Here is a 15,750-nt window from a genome sequence, read left to right as displayed (position 1 = left end):
TCTATCTCTCTCTCTCTCTCGCTCTCTCTCTCTATCTCGTTCTCTCGCTCGCTCTCTCTCTCTCTCTCGCTCGCTCCCTCTCTCTCTCGCTCGCTCCCTCTCTCTCTCGCTCTCTCTCTATCTCGCTCGCTCCCTCTCTCTCTCACTCGCTCCCTCTCTCTCTCGCTCGCTCTCTCTCTCGCTCGCTCTCTCTATCTCGCTCGCTCTCTCTCTCTCTCTTGCTCGCTCTCGCTCTCTTTCTCTCTCTCTCGCTCGTTCTCTCTCTATCTCGCTCGCTCTCTCTCTATCTCGCTCGCTCTCTCGCTCTCTCTCTATCCCGCTCTCTCTATCTCGCTCGCTCTCTCTCTCTCTTGCTCGCTCTCTCTCTCGGTCGCTCTCGCTCTCTTTCTCTCTCTCTCGCTCGCTCTCTCTCTATCCCGCTCGCTCTCTCTATCTCGCTCGCTCTCTCGCTCACTCTCGCTCTCTCTCTATCCCGCTCGCTCTCTCTCCATCTCGCTCGCTCTCTCTCGCTCTCTCTCTCGCGGTGAAAATGTCAACAGAAGGCGCCTATTTAAAGGCAGGAGGAACACAATGAGGCAAGCACCACAGACACAGCGCTGGGTAAATGTCCCCGGCTCCCTGCCGCCCGTCCCCCCTCCTCCCCTCTCTGTGGGAGCCGCCCCGAGTCAACCGCCTGCGACACTTCGCGTCGTGTTTCTATCGCGAACCAATCGCAACCCACGATTTTGGGGACCTTCCAAAGACCCCCCCTGCCCCACCACCATCACCGGGCCCCGTGGGTCAGCGACACCGCTCACAGCCCCCACCCCACTCAGTATCCCCCCATCCAATCCCTACACCTCTCTATCCCCTCTTCCCACTCTTCTTCCTCTGTCCTCCACTCTCTCCCCACTCTCTCACCTCTCTCTCCCTGCTATCTCGCTTCGCTCCCTACTCTCACCCTCCTTCCTCTCACTCCCTCCCTCCATCCCTCCCTCCCACTCCCTCCCTCTCACAGGGGTAACAGACTTTTGCATTTCCTGCGGTGCCAGGGAGGATCTGCCCCACCGGTACTTACACTGCCAGCGGCTCAAACCAATGTTCTGCCTTTTGGGGGAGATCCTCAGGAAACTGGGGGTGCCCTTCTACAACAGCAGCTTCGTATATGGGGTGGTGCCTTGCCTGGCTAACAAACGCCGTAACTTCGCCAACTTCGCCTGTGCTCAGGCGAAGATGGCGGTGTACAGAACGAGGAAAAAGATGTTGGAAGGTGACACTGACGGCTGCTCTGTGGTGCTTCCAGTGTTCAAAGGCCTTCTCAAGGCGCGGCTCCGGCTGGAGCACGCCACGTACCACACACACGTGTCGGTGATGTGCAGCGCGTCTTCTTCGAACGCTGGGGAGCGGGACAAGCCCCTCTCTGTACCAGCGTGGACGGCACCCCACGTGTTCACCTTCTGAAGCGCTCGCTCGTCACCGTGGCGTGCGCGATGAACACCACCACCACGTGACTTTTCTTTCGTGTTGTGCGCGGTGCATCTAGCGCCTCAGCGCGCGGATTTATAGAGATTATTTGTGTTGCTGGTAACTTTGTGTGTTTCATATCGAAATCGCCTCCAGTGTTGTTGCTGCTGGCCGCAATAAAAGTGGTTTAAAAGTCAAAATCTCTCACCTCTCCGATCGCCATATTCTATCCCTCTCTCTTTCTCCCCCGTCCTATTCCTTACCCCCATGCCCCTCCACCGCCTCCTCCCACCGACGTGCCGCCTCTCTCTCCTCCCATTCTCCCTACCTCGCTCTCTCTCTCTAAGCACTCTCTCTCCGACCTCTCGTACTCTCTCTCTGCACACTCTCTCTCTGCACACTCTCTGCACACTCTCTCTCTCTGCACACCCTCACTCTCTACGACCTCTCGTACTCTCTCTCTGCACACACTCTCTCTGCACACTCCCTCTCTCTGCACACTCTCTCTCTGCACACCCTCACTCTCTCCGATCTCTCTGCACACCCTCACTCTCTCCGACCTCTCGTACTCTCTCTCTGCACACTCTCTGCACACTTTCTCTGCACACTCTCTATGCACACTCTCTCTCTCTCTGCACACCCTCACTCTCTCCGATCTCTCGTACTCTCTCTCTCTGCACACTCTCTGCACACTTTCTCTGCACACTCTCTAAGCACACTCTCTAAGCACACTCTCTAAGCACACTCTCTAAGCACACTCTCTAAGCACACTCCCTCTCTCTGCACACTCTCTCTCTGCACACCCTCACTCTCTCCGATCTCTCGTACTCTCTCTCTCTCTATCCCAGGATGGGGAAGCATTCGGCTCGCGGACCAAAAGCGACCCGCGACGTCGTTTTACACGGCCCCCGCGTTTATTCCCACCCACTTGTGAACGGTCGCACATGCGCGCGCGCGCACACACACACACACAAAGACAAAGATCCCCCGTATAGCCTTAACAGACTGTAGGGGCAAGTGCTGTTAGCGAGCACCTATGAAGGCCGGATCGGTACACAAGGGGGTGGGTGGCCAGCACCACGCCCGACCGCCTTTGTCTCCCTAGTGGCGATGTTTACACACCGCACCAGGTACTCATTTGAGGCTGAGTCGACCTAGGGGAGGCCCGGGACCTGTTCAGATAATCGTCACTGGTGTTGGCCGTGAGCGGGAATCGAACCCGAGTCGCCAGGTTCATAGCGCAGCGCGCTAACCGCTACACTATCGCTCCCCACACGCACACACACACGCACACACACGCACACACACGCACACACACACACGCACACACACACACGCACACGCGCCCGCGTGGTCCGGGGGGGGCCGAGGCGCGTGGGGGAGACGTCACCCGCGCTCGCCGGTGCTGCTTGAAGCTCCTGCCCGGGCCCCCACCCCCCAACGTCTCTCCCCTTCCTCGCGTGTTTTGCCCCCCCGCCCACCCACCAAACCCGTCTCTGTCTCCCTCACCCCCACCCTCTCTCTCCATTCTCTCTCCTCCCTCAGAGGAAACGAGAAGATGCTCGGTCTAGTCGGCACTCCGCTTCGTTCATCATGTCGGTCTTTTTGGTCTTTCCTTTTTTAAATGAAAGATTTTCCGCATTCTTGGTTCTTTCGGTAAAGTCACGTAGAAGGGAAACAATAAAATAATTAAAAAATATATTTTTTAAAATTCTCACGACGTTTCGACTGCAACACAAGCAATCATCATCAGGTGTGAAAACCACACCAAGAAAATTTGAAATATTCCACAACAAGAAAATTGATGATTGCTTGTGTTGCAGTCGAAACGTCGTGAGAATTTTATTGCTTTAGATGTTTATTTTTTATTATTTTATTTCCCTTCTACGTGACTTTACGCAAAGAACCAAGAATATGAATCCCTGCAGTCACGAAAGCTTTAAATAAATAAATAAAAATTCCCGTGTTTTCCATTTTGAAACAAAATCAATCTGTGCTACTTTCTTCGTAGACACAAACACTAAGACGAAGAAACACGCTCTGCTCCTCCTCCTTACCCCTTCCCTATCTCTCGCTACCCCCTCTCTCTCTACCCCCTCCCTCTCTCACTTCTCCCCCTCGCTCACCTCTGCCTCCCTCTCCATCTCTCACCAATCTGTTACCTCTCTCTCGTCTCCCCCTCTCTATCTCTACCCCCCCCCCCCCCACCGTCTCTCACCTCTCCCTCCCTCTCTCATTTGCCCCTTCCTTCCTCTCTTTCCGCCCTATCCCTTCTCATCTCCCCCTCCCCCCATTTCCCCGTTGCCGAAAGGCACGCCTGCACCACGTGAATGTCTCTGTGATTGCTCTCCCACAAATATCCCCCCCCCTCCTCTCCACCTCCTCTCCCTCCCCTCCGTGCCACATTCCCCCCCCCCCCCCCCATGCCCACCATCGCCAGCGTTGAGACTGCATCACCATCATCGCGACAACACCGGTGCACCACACCATCATCGCCGACACCATTGCCGCAGCACCAGCACGTCGACACCAGCAACCCAAGCGTCACCATCACCATCACCATCATGCCCGTGGGGGTTCCCTCTGCGCGGGTTCGATTGCTCAGAGGCGACCGTGCCACCACAGCCGGCCATGATAGCCTCCTCCCCCACACCCCACCCTCCGCTGTAGTCCGCGCTGCCAACCTCCTAGTCCATTGCCCTGCCATCTGCCTTGCCCCGCTGTCCCTTAAGCTGCCCCAGTCAGCTGCCCTACAAGCTAGCCCCGCCTCGCCACAATGCCAGCGACCCCGCATGACGTACGCACACCGACCCCTCACTCACAGCTGATGCGAGTGTTTCATTACAGATATGAACTCATTAATTTCCGCGCTCACGCACGCGCGCGCATATGGATCGCACGCACCCGCGCATGCACCCGTACGAGTATTTGATTACAAGCAGATGTGGATGGGTGCGAACATGCATGCATGCATTCGTGCACACACGAACGCAAATGCGCACGCATGTATAAATACGCGCACAAAGGAGATCCCCCGTATGGCACTCTAACAGAGTGTAGGGACAAGTGCTGTTAGCGAGTAGCACCTATGAAGGCCGGAACGAGGGTGCGGAGGGTGGCCAGGGCTGATGTTTGTACACCGTACCGGCTACTCGTTCAATGCTGAGTCGACCTAGGCGAGCCCCGCAACCGGATTCAGATAATCGTCAATGGTATTTTGTGCCGTGAGTGGGAATCGAACTCGGGTCGCCGGGTTCGTATCGCAGAGCGCTAACCACTACACTACCGCTCCATACCTATACAAAGATAAAGATCCCCCATATAGCCTTAACAGACTGTAGGGGCAAGTGCTGTTATCGAGCACCTATGAAGGCCGGAACGGTACACGAGGGGGTGGGTGGCCAGCACCACGCCCGACCGCCTTTGTCTCCCTAGTGGCGATGTTTACACACCGCACCAGGTACTCATTTGAGGCTGAGTCGACCTAGGGGACGCCCGGGACCGGTTCAGATAATCGTCACTGGTGTTGGCCGTGAACGGGAATCGAACCCGGGTCGCCAGGTTCATAGCGCAGCGTGGCGCTAACCGCTACACTATCGCTCCCCACCTATACATACACATAAACACAGACACAAGTAAACACACACACACAGCCACAAATAAACACACACACAGACACAAATAAACACACACACAAATAAACACACACACACACAAATAAACACACACACACAAATAAACACACACACACACACAGACACAAAGAAACACAGAACCGACTGAAACAATTCGCCACTCTTGTCGGTTGCGAGCGGGAATCTACTTCCGCTCCGTTTCGTAGCGTCGTGCGCGGTTAGCTACGTACGGTGCAAAAGAAGTTCAACATGCATACGTACATACCACACTACCGCTCCCTACACAAACACACACACACACACGCGGTGGAGACTGGGGGGGGGGGGGGGTGAAGAGCAACTGCGCTCTGAACCCGGCCACCGAAGATCGATTCCAGGCCACGGCTAACATCAGTGGCGAGTGATCTCTGAACCGGTGCCAGTTGGGCGCAGCCACCGCTTTAGCAACACGCAACTGACCGGCGTGGTGAAGTATGGCCAGACAACACACGCGACCGACACGGGGGAGATATTCATCCAGCAGTGGATTGGCAAAAACCCCGTCAATCAAAGTAATGTACTCTTGCACGATACACAAAACACAAAGATCCCTCCCCGTGTAACATTCAAGAGGTTCTGTGAAGGCCGGGACAGCACACGACGGGGTGGGTGGCCAGCGCCATGCCTGGACGCCTTTGTCTCCCCAGTGGTGATGCTTATACGCCACACCAGGCACTCATTTGAGGCTGAGTCGACCTAGGGGAAGCCCAGGGCCGAATCGAACTCGGGTTTTTGGGTTCGTAACGCAGCGTTGCGCTGACCACTACACTATCGCTCCCCAAAGACAAAGATCACCCGTCTAGCCTGTAACAGACTGTTGGGGCAAGTGCTGTTAGCGAGCACCTATGAAGGCCGGCACGGTACACGAGGGGGTGGGTGGCCAAAACAACGCCCGGCCGCCTTTGTCTCCCCAGTGGCGATGTTTACACACCACACCAGGTACTCGTTTAAGGCTGAGTCGGCCTAGGGGAGGCCCGGGACCGGTTCAGATAATCGTCACCGGTGTTGGCCGTGAGCGGGAAGCGAACTCGGGTCGCCAGGATCATAGCGCAGCGCCCTAACCGCTACACTACCGCTCCCCATACAAAGATCCCCCATATAGCCTTAACAGACTGTCGGAGCAAGTGCTGTTAGCGAGCACCTATGAAGGCCGGAACGGTGCACGAGGGGGTGGGTGGCCAGCACCACGCCCGACCGCCTTTGTCTCCCTAGTGGCAATGTTTACACACCGCACCAGGTACTCATTTGAGGCTGAGTCGACCTAGGGGAGGCCCGGGACCGGTTCAGATAATCGTCACCGGTGTTGGCCGTGAGCGGGAAGCGAACTCGGGTCGCCAGGATCATAGCGCAGCGCCCTAACCGCTACACTACCGCTCCCCATACAAAGATCCCCCATATAGCCTTAACAGACTGTCGGGGCAAGTGCTGTTAGCGAGCACCTATGAAGGCCGGAACGGTGCACGAGGGGGTGGGTGGCCAGCACCACGCCCGACCGCCTTTGTCTCCCTAGTGGCAATGTTTACACACCGCACCAGGTACTCATTTGAGGCTGAGTCGACCTAGGGGAGGCCCGGGACCGGTTCAGATAATCGTCACCGGTGTTGGCCGTGAGCGGGAAGCGAACCCGGGTCGCCAGGTTCATAGCGCAGCGCGCTAACCGCTACACTATCGCTCCCCATACACACAGACACACACAGACGTGCACGCGCACACACACACACACAGACACACACAGACGTGCACGCGCACACACACTCACATCCATACAAAAGACAAAGATGCCCCGTACGGCCTTGAGCAAAACTGTTGGGCCGAGTGCTGTGACCGTGCACACATTGAGGGCGGCACGGCACACGAGCTTCGTGGTGCGGCCAAGCACCACACCCGGCCGCCTTTGTCTCCCCATGGCTCATGCTCTACGAATTATATTGGCGATGCTGCTGCTGCTGCCGCCGCTGCGTTGGCAGTGATGCACAACGACAATCAACAACAGCAACAACAACAAACTCCACACACTCGTCAACAACACCGGCTTCAAAGAAACGGAAAATACAAAAAAAAGTCAAGTCGGCGTCGTTTCGTGCAATGGCTCCTTCTTGGCAATCGCGGAGGCCACAGCGCTGCACGCGCGAGGTGAACACATCACGCGCGAGGTGAACACATCACGCGCGAGGTGAACACATCACGCGCGAGGTGAACACATCACCCTCGAGGTGAACACATCACGCGCGAGGTGAACACATCACGCGCGAGGTGAACACATCACGCGCGAGGTGAACACATCACGCGCGAGGTGAACACATCACGCGCGAGGTGAACACATCACTCGCGAGGTGACCACATCACGCTCCAGGTGAACACATCACGCGCGAGGTGAACACATCACGCGCGAAGTGAACACATCACGCGCGAGGTGAACACATCACGCGCGAGGTGAACACATCACGCGCGAGGTGAACACATCACGCTCCAGGTGAACACATCACGCGCGAGGTGAACACATCACCCTCGAGGTGAACACATCACGCGCGAGGTGAACACATCACGTGCGAGGTGAACACATCACGCGCGAGGTGAACACATCACGCGCGAGGTGAACACATCACGCGCGAGGTGAACACATCACGCGCGAGGTGAACACATCACGCGCGAGGTGAACACATCACTCGCGAGGTGACCACATCACGCGCGAGGTGAACACATCACGCTCCAGGTGAACACATCACGCGCGAGGTGAACACATCACGCGCGAGGTGAACACATCACGCGCGAGGTGAACACATCACGCGCGAGGTGAACACATCACGCGCGAGGTGAACACATCACCCTCGAGGTGAACACATCACGCGCGAGGTGAACACATCACGATCGAGGTGAACACATCACGCGCGAGGTGAACACATCATGCGCGAGGTGAACACATCACGCGCGAGGTGAACACATCACGCGCGAGGTGAACACATCACGCGCGAGGTGAACACATCACCCTCGAGGTGAACACATCACGCGCGAGGTGAACACATCACGCGCGAGGTGAACACATCACGCGCGAGGTGAACACATCACGCTCCAGGTGAACACATCACGCGCGAGGTGAACACATCACCCTCGAGGTGAACACATCACGCGCGAGGTGAATACATCACGCGCGAGGTGAACACATCACGCGCGAGGTGAACACATCACGCGCGAGGTGAACACATCACGCGCGAGGTGAACACATCACGCGCGAGGTGAACACATCACGCTCCAGGTGAACACATCACGCGCGAGGTGAACACATCACGCGCGAGGTGAACACATCACGCGCGAGGTGAACACATCACGCGCGAGGTGAACACATCAAGTCCGGATCGCGTTTAAAGGGCGAGTCGACTTCGGGGGAGGAGACCGGTCCAATCATTCTCCGCCGGGATTGATTGGTCGTTGCCTGGAATGGAGCTCAGGTGGCCGGGTTCGTCGTGCACAACAACACCACCACCCCACAACAACAACATCGCACAACAAACACCCCCTACGAGAACACACACCACGCGTGCGTGCCTGTACCAGTACAGAGATAAAGACGACTCCGTATAGAAAATAGAATGTTGGGGGCCACGTGCTCTTCACGAGCTTCTGTCGTGCATGGGAAGGTACGCACGCACACACCGGTTTGTATACATGTCACATACACACACCTTATACATGTCACACACACACACCTGTATATATGTCACATACACACACCTGTATACATGTTACACACACACCTGTATATATGTCACATACACACACCTGTATACATGTCACACACACACACACACACCTGTATACATGTCACACACACACACCTGTATACATGTCACACATACACACCTGTATACATGTCACATACACACACCTGTATATATGTCACATACACACACACATACACACACCTGTGTACATGTCACATACACACACCTCTATACATGTCACATACACACACCTTTATATATGTCACACACACCTGTATACATGTCACATACACACACCTGTATATATGTCACATACTCACACCTGTATATATGTCACATACACACACCTGTATATATGTCACATACACACACCTGTATATATGTCACATACACACACCTGTATACATCTCACACACACACACCTGTATACATGTCACATACACACACCTGTATACACATACAAGACAAAGATAAAGATCCCCCATATAGCCTTAACAGACTGTAGGGGCAAGTGCTGTTAGCGAGCACCTATGAAGGCCGGTAACGGTACACGAGGGGGTGGGTCGCCAGCACCACGCCCGACCGCCTTTGTCTCCCTAGTGGCAATGTTTATACACTATACCAGGTACTCATTTGAGGCTGAGTCGACCTAGGGGAGGCCCGGGACCAGTTAAGATAATCGTCACTGGTGTTGGCCGTGAGCGGGAATCGAACCCGTGTCGCCTGGTTCGTAGCGCAGCGCGCTAACCGCTACACTACCGCTCCCCACTGTATACATGTCACATACACCTTTATACATGTCACATACACACACCTGTATATATGTCACATACACACACCTGTATACATGCTACACACCTGCGTACACCTCACACACCTGTATATATGTTACACATATGTATACATGCCATACGCACACACACACACGTACATATGCCACACACAAGCGTATGCTTGCCACAAAGACAAAGATCGCCTGTAACAGACTGTTGGGGCAAGTGCTGTTGGCGAGTAATTATGAATGCCGGAACGGCACACGAGGGGGTGGGCAGCCAGCACCACGCCCGGTCGCTTTTGTCTCCCCAGTGGCGATGTCTACACAAGGCACCAGGTACTCATTTGAGGCTGTGTCGACCTATACATGCCACGCACACACACACACACACCTGTACACGCGCCACACACACACACATCTGTACACATGCCACAGACACACCTGTACACATGCCACACATACACCTGTATACATGCCAAACATATACCTGTACACATGCCACACACCTGTACACATGTCACACACACATGCCACACACCTGTACACATGTCACACACACATGCCACACACCTGTACACATGTCACACACACACGCACACACCTGTACACATGTCACACACACATGCCACACACCTGTACACATGTCACACACACACGCACACACCTGTACACATGTCACACACACATGCCACACACCTGTACACATGTCACACACACATGCCACACACCTGTACACATGTCACACACACACGCACACACCTGTACACATGTCACACACACATGCCACACACCTGTACACATGTCACACACACATGCCACACACCTGTACACATGTCACACACACATGCCACACACCTGTACACATGTCACACACACATGCCACACACCTGTACACATGTCACACACACATGCCACACACCTGTACACATGTCACACACACATGCCACACACCTGTACACATGTCACACACACACGCACACACCTGTACACATGTCACACACACACATGCCACACACCTGTACACATGCCACGCACACTGCGCGTGCCGAGCTGTCCCCGTCACGCCCCCCACCCCCGTACCTATCGCGGCCCCGGCACCGGCGTCGCGTGGACAGCGGAGCCGCTCCGCTCCGTTCCGGCCCGGGTGGGGCCGGGTCCCCTCTGCCCGTCGCCCGCTGCCCCCGCTGAGTCGTGGACAGCTGCCCCTGTCTCGCTGCCCCGCGTGCTCATGCCGCTACTGGCGGGCGGCGAATTCCGTCTCCCTGCTCGCGTGCGAGCGAGGGAGAGCTACGGATCCTCCTCCTCCTCCTTCTGCCCCCCTGCCCCCCCCCCTCCATACATCCTCACCCACCCTCGCATCACCCCTCTTCACAGCCCCCCCCCACTACCACCACCCCTTGCTGCCCCTACCCCCTCCACTCCAAGCCGATCCCCCCCCACCCCGCAACCCCCGGCACTTCCACACCGCCCAGCTTCTCGGGGAGACCTGGGAGCTGGGAGCGGCGGAGATGGAAGCGAGCGACTCTGAGCGGTGCAGAGGCGGAGGTGCATGGTGGTCGTGGTGGTGCTGGTGCTGGTGGTGGTAGTGCTGTTGGTGGTGGTGCTGTTGGTGGTGGTGCTGGTGCTGTTGGTGGTGGTGCTGGTAGTGGTGGTGGTGTCACTGGTGGTGGTGCAGGTGGTGCTGCTGCTGCTGGTGGTGGTCCTGGTGGTGCTGGTGCTGCTGGTGGTGCTGGTGGTGGTGGTGCTGGTGGTGCTGGTGGTGGTGGTGCTGGTGGTGGTGCTGCTGGTGGTGGTGCTGGTGGTGGTGGTGCTGGTGGTGGTGCTGCTGCTGCTGGTGGTGTCGCTGGTGGTGGTGGTGCTGGTGGTGGTGCTGGTGATGGTGGTGTCGCTGGTGGTAGTGCTGGTGGTGCTGCTGCTGGTGGTGCTGGTGGTGCTGCTGGTGCTGCTGGTGGTGCTGGTAGTGTTGGTGATGGTGGTGCTGGTGGTGCTGGTGGTGGTGCTGGTGGTGCTGCTGGTGGTGGTGCTGGTGGTGCTGCTGGTGGTGGTGCTGGTGGTGGTGCTGATGGTGGTGCTTGTGGTGGTGGTGCTGCTGCTGGTGGTGGTAGTGCTGGTGGTGCTGCTGGTGGTGGTGCTGGTGGTGGGGAGCGGTGGCGCAGTGGTTAGCGCGCCGCGCTACAAACCCGGCGACCCGAGTTCGATTCCCGCTCACGACCAACACCAGTGACGATTATCTGAATCGGTCCTAGGCCTCCCCTAGGTCGACTCAGCTTCAAATGAGTCCCCGGTGGGATGTACAAGCGTCGCCACTCGGGAGACAAAGGCGGCCGGGCGTATTGCTGGCCATCCACCCCCTCGTGTGCCGTGTCGGCCTTCATCGGTCCTCGCTAGCAGCACTTGCCCCAACAGTCTGTTAAGGCTATACGGGGGATCTTTGTCTTTGGTGGTGGTGCTTCTGCAGGCGGTGGTGCTGCTACTGCTGCTGATGGTGGTGATGATAATGATTGTGTCAATGCATTTCGAGGGTGCTCTGCTCCCCCGCATCTAAGGGGCTCCGTAACCCCCCCCCCCCCCCCAATTAGTCGGAGCAGCGCGAAGTCGCGGGGAGGAGCTGAGGGGAGCGGGGAGGGGTTCAAGATGAATGGGGCGAGAAAACATATAACGCAGAGAGATAGAGAGAGACATGGAGAGAGAGAGAGACATGGAGAGAGAGAGAGACGGAGAGAGAGAGAGAGACGGAGAGAGAGAGACGGAGAGAGAGAGAGACGGTTTATGTGGGGGGGGGGGGGGGGGCTTGAGGTGTGTAGGAGGGGGGGGCTGGCAGGTTGGAGGGGGGGGGCATTGGGAGGGAGCTGTGCACGCGCCTGACGAGGGCCCGAGAGACGGATCCGTGGGTAACCCTCCAAGCCCTGCACACCGCGCGCGTGTGCGATAGAGTCTGTGTGCGTGTGTGTACACGTGTGCGTGTGTGTACACGTGTGCGTGTGTGTACACGCGTGCGTGTGTGTGGAGGTGTGCGTAATGCAGCGGTTAGCGCGCTGCGCTCGAAAACCGGCGTCCCCGGTTCGATTTCCCGCTCACGGCCAAAACCGGTGACGATTATCTGAACCGGTCCTGAGCCTCCCCTAGGTCGACTCAGCTTCAAATGAGTACCTGGTGCGGTGCGTAAAAACATCGCCACGAGGGAGGCAAAGGCGGCCGGGCGTGATGCTGGCCACCCCCTCGTGTACCGTGCCGACCTTCATAGGTGCTCGCTAATAGCACTTGGCCCAACAGTCTGTGAAGGCTATACGGGGGATCTTTGCCTTTGTGAGTCTATCTGTTGCTGGAGCAAGTGCTGTGTGCTTGTGTGGGTTTAACCAAACTGGATTGTGTGAGGAGTTCACAGATCCTTGAAAAATCTGGACAGTCCCATCAGTGAGCTCCTCCGGTAGGTGATGCTGCTTTGGCTGGGTCACCCACGCCGCCCGCGTGCCCGGTATTCCCAAGCTGATTCTGTTTGGCCGGGAGGCTTAACGGGCGCCGCACGGGGCTACAGGATAGATGTACTGGTGCGGTACGGGAGGATGTGGAGCTGAGTGGACTTGCCGATGACCGACACCAGCGGTGTCAAGATCGGCCTTTGTGGAGGAGGCTCGTGAAGGACGCTTACTGGGCAGTTAGAGGCAGTCGCCCTCCAGCAAAAACGGAGGGCAGAGGAGCGACGCTCACAACAACGAGCGCCGGGCGGATAAAACCCATGTTGGCACAGGTGGTGCATTCGCAAGTCATCTCAATCAGTCGACCCATTGCATCTGGGTGTGTCCACTGACCACGTGACAACAATGAGAGTTTTCCACACTTCAAGTAGAAGTTGCACGTCTGTGTGTGTGTGTATGCGCGTATACGAGTACCTGGTTCGGTGTGTAAACATCGCCACTAGGGAGACAAAGGCGGCCGGGCGCGATGTTTCCCCCCGTGCCGTACCGGCCTTTAAGTTGGCAGGCTCACTCACAGCACTCGCCCCGACAGTCTGTCGAAGGCGATACGGCGGGGGGTGGATCTTCGTCTTTGTGTCTGTTGGTGCGTTCGCATGGGAGAGCGGAGGTTGGTTCGGCCTTAAACGAGAATCACCACCGTGAAGGCAGGGGCCGTGATCGCGTGTCCAATCCTCGCCTTCACCATCTCGCCGCGGTGGCTAGGAGATGTTAACTACCTCGCCTGGTTTGCAGGAGGTCGTGGGTTTGATCCCGACCCTGACGCCTGCTGCTGCTGCTGCTGTATATTTAAACTTTGCGTGTCTCTCCCTCTGGCCGTGGTCGCGTGGATTTTTCTCCGCGTACCCTCCCGTTTTTCCCCTCCGCATTGAGAATCACAACGTCACCCGTTTCGAATATTCGGTTGCTGCTATAGATTTTACATTTCCACGCGATGATGATGATGATAAGCCACTAAACTACTTCGTTGGGCTATCATTTGAGATGGCCAGGTCGCTTCCGCAAAAAGAGCTACCCATCTCAGTGGAACCTTGACGTGGTACATTTTAAGAAGAAAAAAAAAATAGTTTAAAGTTGTGATAGGCGCTCGCTAACAATCTGGATGGGAGTCCCTCAGTCTCGCCAAAGTTTGACCCCCCCCCCCCCCTCCTCCGATGCTTCCAGACGGCGAGGCCGTTAGAGGTCACGGGGGGGGGGGGGGGGGGGGTTGGGGGGGATGGACGGGGGGGGGAGGAGATGGGGGCGGTGTGGGCGGCAGCTTGCAGCGTTAACGAATCTCATTCAAGTCCCGCCCTCAATTTAACCCGAATTAAATAATCATGTCTTTCCCTCGTTGCCTCGACGGCGGAGCCAGCGTGGTCATAATTATAGCTCGCGAACCGGGGAGCATATGCACGTGTGTATGTGTGTGTGCGCACGTGTTTGTGTGCGCACGTGTTTACGTGTGTGCGCGCATCCATCTAAGATTCTAAGTGCACGTGCGCACGCTTGTGTGTGGATATTTGAGTGCGCGTGTGTGTGTGTGTGCATGTGTTCGAGTCCCGCTCAGTGACGATTTTCTTAACCGGTCCTGGGCCTCCCCTAAGTCGACTCAGCCTCAAAACGAGTACCTGGTGCGGTGTGTAAACATCTCCACTGGGGAGACAAAGGCGGTCGGGCGTGGTGTTGGCCACCCACCCCCTCGTGTGCCGTGCCGACCTTAACAGGTACTCGCTAGCAGCACTTGCACCAACAGCCTGGTGAAGCTACACGGGGAATCTTTGTCTTTGTTGCGTGCATGTGTCGGCTCCACACGTTGATCTACCCTCCCTTCTCTGTGCTTGAGAAACGTCGACCCCTCTCGTGGAACATCTGCACCGGTATGAAACCATGCAGGCTGGCCTGCCTACGATCCATCCTGGGTCTCACCAGACTGGACGCTGTGAGGAGTTCACAGATCTTGAGAGATCTGGACACATCAGTGAGCTTCTCCGGGCAGGCGAGGCTGCGTTGGCTGGGTCACGTAGCCCGCATGCCCAGCCACCGAATGCCCAAGCAGCTTCTGTTTGGCCGCATAGAGGGGAGCGGTGGGGGGGGGCTAAACGGGCACGGCACGGGCTCGAGAAGAGATTGTAGACTGATGCGGTACGGGAGGATGTGGGATCTGAGTGGACTTGCCAAAGACCGGTACCAGCGGTGTCGAGATCGGCCTCTGTGGAGGAGCCAGTTGGAGGGAGTCGCGCTCCAGCAACAACGGAGGGCAGAGGAGTGACGCTCACAACAACGAGCGGAGCGCCGGGTGGATAAAACGCTGAAATTCGACACAGCGGCGACCAACTCAGTCAGTCAACCCATAGCGCCTGGGTCTGTCCGGTGATCTCCTCCTGCCCGGCGCGCCTTCAGCACTTCGCGTGGCCTCAAGAGGTGCACCTAGCCTGGCACAAGAGCTGTGGTGACGTCTCCGTCACTGAGTGCCCAACGACGGCTGCTGTTGTTGTTTTTGTTGTCGCGTAGGAAGCAGAGGCGCAGTGGTTAGCGTGTCGCGCTATGAACCCGGCGACGTCCAGCGTCGGTGACGGCTATCTGAAGCGATCCTGGGCCTCCCCTACGTCGACTCAGCCTCAAATCAGTACCTGGTGCGATGTGTAAACATCGCCACTAGGGAGACAAAGGCGGCCGGGCGTGGT

The 15,750-nt window shown here is 56.8% G+C and overlaps 1 protein-coding gene across 2 annotated transcripts in view; it reads right to left on the bottom strand.

The window, feature by feature from the left end:
• LOC116945736 (copine-4-like) overlaps positions 1–10,906 on the bottom strand; it is a 58,701-nt gene extending 47,795 nt beyond the window's left edge. For both annotated transcript variants that reach the window (XM_032960244.2, XM_032960245.2), the window contains exon 1: positions 10,692–10,906. The gene's annotated coding sequence lies outside the window, so the exon portion shown is untranslated. The remainder of the gene's footprint in view (positions 1–10,691) is intronic.
• Between the last annotated feature and the right edge of the window lie 4,844 nt (positions 10,907–15,750).

Source organism: Petromyzon marinus, chromosome 25 (assembly GCF_048934315.1).
Source record: "Petromyzon marinus isolate PM22_M1 ecotype Great Lakes invasive population chromosome 25, UKy_Petmar_22M1.pri1.0, whole genome shotgun sequence".
NCBI classification, from domain to species: Eukaryota; Metazoa; Chordata; class Hyperoartia; order Petromyzontiformes; family Petromyzontidae; genus Petromyzon; species Petromyzon marinus.
The sequence above is the reverse complement of the archived record's forward strand: the minus strand, read 5'-3'. Positions and strand labels throughout refer to the sequence as shown.